Here is a 10,793-nt window from a genome sequence, read left to right as displayed (position 1 = left end):
TGGTGTAATGTTCAGGGGTGTAATGAGGCCAGTGATTGGCTGTATTCCACCAGTACAGTATTTAAAAAGAGCTGTTTTGGAGATCAAATGTACCCTTAGGTGAGGGATGGGGAACCTCTTTGGCCCATACCTGTGAAGGAAGTGGAATCTGAGCGTAAGCTGTCTCTTAACTGAAGCCCAGTCACCAATAAGATATCCTCTTTTTAGAGTAAACAGTTCATTTTTAACTCTATACATCCAGTATCCATTGGAACACTGAGAAACCCATGCTTTGTCCTCTATTTCAGTTCCACAGACACCCATCTGACTGAAGCAGGGTGGAGTACATTGACTTAGTCATTGGTTCCACCCATTAGCGTTCAGTTAAAACAGAGGGTGGATTACTGGGGGACTTTGGAAACTCACTATAGATCTCAGCCTAACTCATCTTGAAGAATGCCTCTAAGGAGAAAATGTAGAAAATGTATAGAGGTCCAGTTTAACCCATTATTAGCCTTAGGGTATTGCGGGGGGGGGGGGGGGATCCACACATGGTGTAGTGTAGTGGTAAAAAAGGATGGATTCTGCCACTCACAGCACATTTAAGCTTTTCTCATGAAAAAACCCCCAAGACCTTCTAGACACAGGATCCCTTTAAAACAATTTCTTAGCCAAATTCACCCTGAATGTTCCTATAATTTTCACTGTGGGTTAGGATTTCCACTTCATCCTTTACACACGTTCTTAATGAGAAAAAGTAGGGAGGGAGGGAGGATGAATTATTTTACCATGCCCAAATAACCAAAGCTTATTAAAGGCTCAATAATGCAAGGGGATTTATTTTGTGATTGTCCCATTATAGGTAAAAGCACGTACTCAAGTCAAGCCGTGGAATTAGCTAAATCTGCCTGTTCTGAAGGCAAGAAACAAGTATTACAGCTTGCAGCTATGGTAAAGACTTTGCCTTTTGATATATTTAGTTTGTGGTTACACAAACTCTTTTCCATTCCAGATCACACAATACATGTGCAGTTATTTTAAACAAAACCCTATTTTAAAAAATCTATTTCTTTTGTCTCGTTTATGATATCAGATGGTCCCAGGACAGTTGCTGATGCTGAATGGAAAGATGACTGTGTTAGATTTCCAGTGATTCATAAAGCCACCTCCTTCTCTGTTCTCCTTTCAGAAGCCTTGCAAATTTCCCTCGTGTCAGTTAAATTAGGGGTGGAGAACCTGAGGTCCTCCAGATATTGCTGAATTTCAAGTCCCATGGCCTCTAATAATGGGCCAAGCTGTTTGGAACTGATGGGGTTCAGAATCCAACAATATCTGGAAGACCACAGCTTCTGTACCTAAATCCTAAATTGTTGCTCATGAGGAACATGCATTCTGAGCATAATGACAGTTTTGTATAACTGAGCTTGTGGGTCATCATAGTGAACTTGCTATATTTATTACAAAGGAAATTGGGCACATGGTTAATGTTTTCACAAATACTCACACCACAGAGCAGTATAAACGTTGACAAAATTGAGCCTGGTTTTAATCATGCCCATAAAAGTTAATGCAAATAAGTCCTTAAGACATACTTCCTCCTGATACAACCTCTTCTCCTTGTGGGATATATTCAGGGTGGTACAATACACAGAGTTGGGCTTTATTGGAAAAAACCTCCCCTTTCAGTCATTTACTGCAACAAGGGTTGTGCAATGGAAGTACAGTATTTTGTTATGATTAGGTCCTCCTCCCCTTTTTAAACAGTTGACATATATCTGTAACAGTGTTACTTTCAGTTTATATCTCCATTATTCCAGTTTAACAGCATCACACAAAAGGAAAGTAGCTACTTATCTACTATTTCTTGTTGATTATAAACTATATTGCATAAAATGCAGTAGTAAATAATCTGGGAGAATTGTTTATTACATTTTTTCAGTGCTTTTTACATAAATGTCTCAAAGTGACTTAAAGAGTATTTAAAAATACCGGACTACCTGCCAAACATTTAAAAACTGTGATACTCATATGTTGAGAGAATATCTGAAGACAGGTACTTGCCACTTCATATTCTTTATATGCCTTTGAAACAAGGTAAATATATTGGGTGAAGCATTTTATGGACATATTATCCTTAATTCTGCATTAAACCAGTACATGGTGCTTAGCATATGTTTTGTTAAGTACAAATTTAAAAATAGTTCATGACCATCTTAGAATCAGCATAAGCCCAAGGCGTTTTAGGACTTTTTTTTATGTTATCACTTTATCTCCCGAGTTGTGAGTAAGCCAAAAGCAGGGTTTTACTCACACAGCACTGTTTGCACTTAGTAACACAAATAGTTTGTCAAGCAGGATTAATCAGCAATGCTGCTATGAGATTGCTTGCTTCTTATCACCAAATCTGTAGTATAAACATGCTGGCTGTGTTGGCCAAAATATGTTGTATGCTGTGGGGTAGACATCAAAGGAATATCTGGAAGCATCCCATTTTCGGTATGAATATGATATGAATTTTGAGCTTGCTGCTTGGAACACTGATTTGGAAATGACTGTTTCATTTTAAAGCATCCTTCCCCAACCTGGTGGCTCCCTCCGATATTTTGGAGTACATCTCCTCTCATCCCTGATCATTGGTCATGCTAGGGCTGATAGGAGTTGTAGTTCAACAACATCTGGCGGGAATCAGGTTGAGGAAAGGTGCTTTTTTTAAAAAGTTGTTCAATAAGGTTTTCTAAGTGGATTGCCTTGATTGCAGGTTTGGTTTGTGCACAGATTTCCACATCACAATTAGAAACCCTATCTAACAGCTGCTCAAGCTTTGAAAACTAGACAGATGGTGTTACAAAATGTGTTGTGATGCTTCCCATTTCTCTAAGCAGTAGGAAACTCCAGCTGCTACAGAGTTGAGTTCCCTTTTGAGAAGCTTGTGTATTTTTTTGTAAGCATAAAAATATACAAGTTGAGCAGGGGGCATCAGACAAGACCTTTGGCAATCATGCATGCTGGTCTTTAAAGCAGTATCAGCTCTCCCAAAAGCTGAAAGCATAGCCTTAGAAACTCACAGCTGTGGCCAGGAAGAGTCAATTTCCCATGAAAAGACATCTCGATTGCCTTCTAAAGCTTGATTCCATTTGGATTCTCAAAGATAAAAATATATAGATTTGGTTCCTCAACAGGGATTTTGAAGAATTCTGATGGAAACATGGGTGAAAATTGCTCATGTTTGCTTATTCATCCCACTTACGGAATGGAAATCAATCCTCTGATAACAATTCCATAGTTTCCTCTAATTCCGCCATCTGCAATCCCCTGCATCATATCCCATATCATGCCCAAAGGCCCCCCAGCTGCTAGGAGCACATGTTGGTGTGGGGCAGTGAGGTCTGAAAGCCCCATTCTGAACTTTCCTCTATTCAAAAAAGGAAAATTAGGATCTTAAAACACAACAATTAACAATCCATAAATTTATACATACAGTTTAATGTGGATTATAAAAGCAAGCTATATAGCAAATCTAACACATAATGTCCTTGTTATTGTGGCTTACATTATTCCGTCTTGTTTGGGGGGGCCTGGACTTCAATCCCAATAAGTCCTTCCCTGAATGCACCATGGTTTGTGGTGGTGGGAAGTGCAGAACATATGAACTGCAGAATAAGATTACAGATTTGATTACCTCTATTCATTTACAACTCTTTATGAAAACAATTTAGTAAATTGGTTTGTTGTTAGTGCATTCCATGCTGCGTATGTTTCTGTTGCAGGACTCAGTGTTGGGTTTGTCCTAATCTATAATAGCTCCCTAGCAGTAAACTTTGATGATTCACTCTGATTCATTTTGAAGGATAGATTTATACCTCCAGTCAGCAGCGTCCAGATAAAATCACTGGCTGTTTACACAATAAAGACCATCCCAAGGCTTTAAAATGGCACATATATATTTTCTCCCTTGAACATTTCACTTCTTACTTTCAGTTGCAAGTTAGCAACACAATCCTTGTCTGCAGTTTTGAATGGAAGGAAATCAGTAAGTACTGCTATAAATTAAATTTCAAGTGCCAAGTGAATGTCCTCCTTTTGTGGAGGTAATTGATAAGAAGAGATCCTCTATGTTACTGTAAGTTCAGTATAGAAACTGATAGCAGTGATGATTGCAGCTTTATTGCTGCTACGAGTAGCTGAGACTTCAAAGTGAAAGCAAGATATGGAACTGTGCTATGAGAGAAGCCTCTTGTTAATGGGGATTCAGTCTTATGGAGTGTATTCATGTTGCCTCCTTAGAACACAGTGAAGTTGCTTCCCCATCTCCATGTGCTTCACAGCTCTTCCCTTCCCCCCAGCTGTTCACATCAGCACAGCTTCATTAGTGTCAGATCGTTTCTGTTTGTATACACACCAGGGGGCATTGATAGGGTGGGAAAATGCCTTTTGCCCTATGCAAAGGTATTCATAAGTACTTAATTCACTCCAGAGGTCCGTTCTTAACCTGAAACTGTTCTTAACCTGAAGCACCACTTTAGCTAATGGTTGTGCTGCCGTGGCGCCGGAGCATGATTTCTGTTCTCATCCTAAAGCAAAGTTCTTAACCCGAGGTACTATTTCTGGGTTAGCGGAGTCTGTAACCTGAAGCGTATGTAACCTGAGGTACCACTGTATTTTGTTAGGATACACATGCATTTTGGATAAGATCATTTGATGTATGAAAACGCAGCAAGTGCACAGCAAACAACTGTGTTGTCCATAGGGCAAGTGAGCAGAAAACCTGTAACTAGCACAATCCTGACCATGTCTGCTCAGAAGTAAGCCCTTTCTAGACCACTTTTACATTAGAAGCCGGAAGGCATTCTCCACTACTTCCACCATTGCTTGTTTTGCTTACTAGTTCTGAAAACCCCTTCATTTAGCCAATATGTGCCTGACAGCACATATTGTGCAGTTCACTGGGGACTTATTCTCAGGTCAATGTATGTAGGCTTAGCTCTAATGTTTATCTTTCTACCCAATAAAAATGAATAAGTTTTTGGGGGGCTCTTGAGATCAGTTTCCTCAAATGTTGGAGAAAGGTTAGCGATGACTTACGAGTTTCAGTCCTTCCAGATGTTTTACTTCCTTAATGTTGGTTAGACATACAAATATAAGGTTCCTGGTTTTCTGCTTTACTGTAATGGAAGAGGACGTCCAGGAACTGAAAGGAACAAGGATCAGAAAATGCACCACCATTCTAAATCTATTTTAGAGGAAACTATTAAATGGATACTGTACTAACTTCAGCTATCATGTCCCTGTTACCAATTTTTAAACCGTTGAATCCATTGTTTCTGGTTTTCTTTTAAAAATAACGGTGTTTCTGCAATATAGAAGTGTGCAGATAGGGAACAAAAAGAATAGCCCAAGGGCATTCTCTGTCCAATGGGTGTGTCATCATGACCTTGCAAGCCAGGGCAGCACTACTGAATATGCTGCCAAAGAATAAAGTAAGCTGTAGCAGGGTCTTTGTTTAAAATCTTAATAAAAAACGAATCATCGAAAAGAGCATGTCCCTGCATGGCTTCTCTTTTAAACCTCTTTGAGATTTTTTCCTACAATCAAGTGACATGCACATTTTATGCACAAACAAACAAACAAACAAACAGGAGTTCAAATATCCTGATCCATGTTTGCCTTCTGCAAGCATATCCTACTTCTCAGTGGTTTGATAGTGAATTTCAAAGTGCAGGAGACTCATCATGGCTGCCCCCTAAGCCACATACCAAAAATGCAGGCGGCTGTACAGATCCATTATTATTCACAACCACAGACACAGCCATGGGCGTAGCCAGGATTTTTGTTAGTGGGGACAGGCCTTTTGTTAGGGAGGGGGCAGAACCTCAGTTTGCTATGTATTTATTTTTATTTTTTTGATGGGGGCCCATGGACACAGCCAGAATGACTTAGCTCCCTCACCCCCATGAGCTGCATAGCTTAGAGAAGAATTTGACTTGAACTTGTATAAACTGCAAAGAAAACAAACCAAATCACTTTGGACTCTAGCTCGCAAAACAGTGACACTGACTGCCAGGCAAGGAAGGTTAATTCTAAATCCACATTTCACTTCCCAGAGTAAAAGCAAGGCCTGTGAGTTACTGTGCTGCTCCTTCCATTAGCAAAACAAGAGGAGGGATGAATGAGCTAGATATCTCAGATGCTAGGTTGGGAAACATGTAGATGGATAAAAGGAATGTCAAAAGGAGGAAATTGGAGTCTCCAGTGTGAAAGGGTAGTGCAGATAAGGCTCCCTGAGCAATTAATTCATTGGTTTCCCACTCAGCTTTTATCTTGCCCTTCATCTGACAATTTCTGGGTGGAGTTCATGGTTCTCCTCCCAATTCATTGCTTATGGCAACCCTGCAAGGTAGCCTAGGCTGAAAGATAGTGACTAGCTGAAGGTTACACACCAAGCTTTGTGTGTAATTTGGTAGTGATTTGGACCTGGGGATCCCTGGTCCTACTCCAAGTAGGGCCTTTTAGCATACAAAATGGTAATAAAAACTTTCAAGTCACACTGAAATCTTCAGTGTTTTTTTTTCTTTTCTCCTTTTCTTTATGTAATTCCTCTTTCTGAAATTTCAATAAATATCATTTTTTTTAAAAAAGGATGATCTAAGTAATTTTTTTAAAAAATCACGTGTGGGTGATAATGTACAGTACCAGTAAAACTGAGGGCTCTTTAAATTGAAGTTTAGGCAGGGAACAGATCAGAAATGTATCTGTTATACAGTTTATTTATCTTGGGTGGGGAAGAAGGACACACCCACAAGGATTTCCAGCAGAATTGGCGGTGGTTGTGGAGAGAATTCAGCAAGAAGATACAGTACAATGAAGTTAGAGTGCACTGAGTATTTACTCTCCAGTGCTAGTCTATGGGCAGTAGAATCTCTCTGCATGAAGCAGCACTCCGGATTATGTCTGTATATGGAATTTGACACGGGTGGAAAGAGAATCAAACTCCTGACGCAAAGCCTTTGGTGTGCTAGAAACTCAGGGCCAAACTATGTGTTTTGCCAGAAGAGATCTGTGACTGATCTCTTGATGTTTTGTTCTAGTTTTTTGTTTTAGCTAAATATATCCGTGGGGGAGGCCCCTCTGCTCTTTGGACTGGGGAAGGAGCAATGAGGATGGAGCTTTTTAACGTTCCCTGAAGCTTTTTGCTGCTCAGAATTGATGCTTGCTAGTTTATATTTCTTCCTGTATTTTTTTTCTCTCCTAGGAAGCACGAGGAAAAGAGAGCAGGGAGGATTAAACAAACCCAGCCCTTATGCACCACTTCCTCGACCAAATTAGGACCTCTCTCACAGCAGTGTTTAGCTGAAAAAGAAAGTTGGGAGATCATTCAAGGGTCTCCCAATATTACACATACCTTGGCACTAATTTTCCTGTTATTTCAGAAGCACAGCCATGCCAGTTTGTTGCAGCTTGGGCACTGCAGGTAGAACAGCTGATTGTGGCATGAGCTCCTTTATGCTATAGCCTACTTCCTCAGCTGCATCTGATGAATCAGGCTGTTGCCTAGGGAAAATGTGGGCTATCATAAATTTCTTAGGCTTTAAGGCACCATATTTGCCCCTCTTGAGCTATGCTAAATCCATGGATAACAAATGTGGGTGGGGATGGTTTATCCCCACATGTATTCACTAGAAGTTTCAGAGCATCCAGCTGTACACATCTACAGCTCTCTGCACATGATCAGGAACCCTGCCTCTCTATATTCTAATGAGCATCTGTATTCTAATGAGGGAAGGGGAGGTCAGAGCTTCAATGTATCCCCTGCAATAGTTTATTATTCACAGATTCTTAGTGCCTGAAAACAACTATTGTTACCATTCTGGCAAGGAAACCTGGATGTGCATTTGATGTGATTTGCTCCTTTATCCCTGTGGCAATTATGTAAGCAGAAAATGGAAAGTTACACTCTGTCTAACGTCTCTAAGTTCCACCATTAGGGTGAAGAAGGGCCTGCTAATTTAAAGAGAATAACTTCCAGGGTTTTTTATTATTATTACAGTATATAAAAAAAATCTTCTTTACCCTCAACATTCTTTCATTCTGATAAATGCTGAATCACTTTCTTGCCTCTGTCCATTTCCTGTTGCTTCCTGTCACTGCATGTAGGTAGGGCTGTGAGATCTTTTTGGAGCAAAGACTCATCTCTTTGCTTGGCAGCTGCGAAGCAAGGGGATTGAAATAGGTGAGCGGCATTCACAACATTCACACCTCCACCCTACTTTTCAAGTGTTTGTTTATCATCTCTTAAGAGCCTTTCTCTTAAGAATATTACAGAGCTGGAAAAGGGGCAGAAAATGGCAACCAAAGTGACCTAGGGTTTTAGGGAACAGAGTGACTCCCCGGGGAGGAATGGGAGAGGAAAAGGTGGAGAGGAAAAGGGGAAATAGAAGCTGGGGAAATGATGCATGTTTCTCCCTCTCTCAAATGACTAGAATTCATGGATGCTGAAAGTTGGAAAATTCAGGACAGATAAAAGAAAGCACTTATTTGTGCAATGCATGGTTAAAACTACGGAAATCAGTTCCACAGGAGGCAGTGGATAGGTTTAAAAGAGGGTCGGACAAAAGAGAACATGTTACTACTGTCCAGTATCATGGCTATGTCACAAAACTGCCTTTAAAAAGTTGTAAAACAGGCATTCACCTTTAGTCTGCCTTCAGATGGCTGCACATTAACTGTTTGCTTTACAGTGGTGTGCTTTCTGATGCAGTCTGCTAACATCCCAAAATATACTTTCGTAATGGCAGTGGGTCAGCAGCGGAAGGACATCTCAGCTTGCAGACATAAACCGTTTTGCATGGCAGATTAGTCAGGCCAGCAAGTCTGTTCTCGTAAAAAGTGAAATTGCCTTGACATGTTGTGCTGATAAGAACAGCTAAAGGTATTACATTGAAATATTTTCTCCCTGAAAGTAAGCAACGCACATATTTTGAAGGAAAGAAAAAATATGAAGCAAAGGGGACTTTCGTTGTGACAGCTGGCTTGACAGCTGTGGTGTATAACTGTCCACAGCTATACCTTCAGTCAGCCAGCATGCTCTGACGCCACACTGTGGTTTTACAAAGACCAAATGGACAGCCACTGCCCTAATCTATACTTGCCTAAGCTTTAGTTGGATTTTGAACACAGCATGGTGATACAATGGCAGTAAATACAACATACCAACCACCTGAACCATTTTGCTTCAACTGGTGGGTCATGTGACCCACAACAGGGTTTTACCTAAGGTGGGCTGCTCCAGTAGTACCATAATTCATTTTCTTTTTATTTAAGTTTTGTAATAAGCCTTATGTATGTGCTAAAATTAAGACACAAAAAGGTCAAGGGAAATTGCTATCAGCCTGGGGCCCACAATGTGGTGCCTGCAAGCACCACAACACACTCAGATATGCTCCTTGGAAGCCACTAAGGTCCAATTTTTTATTTTTAAAACTGAGGATTTTTTACATTCTTGTTGTTTGATTGGGGTTGTATTTTTTGGATGGGTGTGTTGGTGTTTTGTCTGTTAGGAAGCAGCTCTGAGCGTCACCAGTTTTTCTTTTGTGAAATAGGCATCTTGTGGTGCCCTCAATAGCTCTTTAAATTTCCCACTGGGCCCCTGGGCCCAAAAAGATTGGGTACCTCTGCTATAAACCATTACACTGAGGCATTTGCAGCACTCATTCACAAATCCACGGGCAAAAAATTATCAGCAGTGGTGGAGTTTGTCCAGTCATGTAAACGTTTACATTTTCCATTGGACCTGTTTAGGAACATAAGACCATTAAATTGCTGGTCCAGGTGCACTGGTTCACTGGACCAGTAATATATCTGCAACAGTGCCCAAACTGATGCCTCTGTCAGAGTCAAAGGTTTACTACTCTTGAACATGAAGTTTTTTCCAACTTGAGCTGCATTGCCCAGGATACTGTTTTAGCAGAAGTAGTGCCGTCAGAGTTTGACCAAACTGCGGGAGGCAGTGAAAGACAGGAATCCCTGGCGTGCTTTGGTCCATGGGGTCACGAAGAGTCAGACACGACTAAACGACTAAACAACAACAACAACAGTGCCGTCAGACTGTTGTCCATAATATCAGGCTGTAACTCCTTCAATTCTGTTGCTCTGAATAATCCTGGCATTGATATTACAGGTTACATAGGGGAAAGACTCTTTCCAGTTCTCTAGAAAAGCCAGGTAGTGAGATTTAGGCTTAATGGGACAACCTCAAATCACTAACTCAAGAGCAGTTCTACAGAAGGCAGCAGAACAGTTTCAGAGTATGCAGCTTGAGATTGCAGCCTTAAATGGTAAGCATTTATACAGCACATAATTTTTCCATCCCTGGGCAGAATGCAACAGACGTCTTGAGTGCTTTGCAATAATACAGCATAATTCATTTCTCTCTATGGTACTTTGAATCCTGAGCATTAGGTCATCTTTTCCATACGTTTGCCAGAGCAGGATTATTGCACAGAGAAGACTCTCTCCAGGGCTTTGTTCTAAATGACCCAACAGATGAGACACATCATTTCTCTTGAATGTGTTCCACAGTCTGATAATTTTAAGGTTTCCTCTGCCTTTGGTAGTTGGCCCAAATTTCCCTGTTAAGTCCCAATGATTTAAAATCCTGCATTTTTGTCCTTGTGGCAAATACATTCTAGAGCTGATTGATCCTATCACTTTGTACAGTTAATGGAATAGCTTCGCTCCAGAGGAAATAGATCAACTTCTGTTTCACCCTGTTATATAAAAACATGGAGGGATTGTGAGCCTGGGCAAGCACTGGAGAG

At 40.6% G+C, this 10,793-nt stretch overlaps 1 long non-coding RNA gene across 1 annotated transcript; it reads left to right on the top strand.

Annotated features, from left to right (window-relative positions):
* Window positions 1-1,083: 1,083 nt before the first annotated feature.
* LOC308459220 lies at window positions 1,084-7,341 on the top strand. Its single transcript, XR_013977916.1, has 3 exons — window positions 1,084-2,139; window positions 2,215-4,009; window positions 7,229-7,341. It is a non-coding gene; the product is annotated as an uncharacterized lncRNA (long non-coding RNA).
* Window positions 7,342-10,793: the final 3,452 nt, after the last annotated feature.

Source organism: Podarcis pityusensis, assembly GCF_964106645.2.
Source record: "Podarcis pityusensis genome assembly, chromosome: 12".
Taxonomy (NCBI): Eukaryota; Metazoa; Chordata; class Lepidosauria; order Squamata; family Lacertidae; genus Podarcis; species Podarcis pityusensis.
The sequence above is the reverse complement of the archived record's forward strand: the minus strand, read 5'-3'. Positions and strand labels throughout refer to the sequence as shown.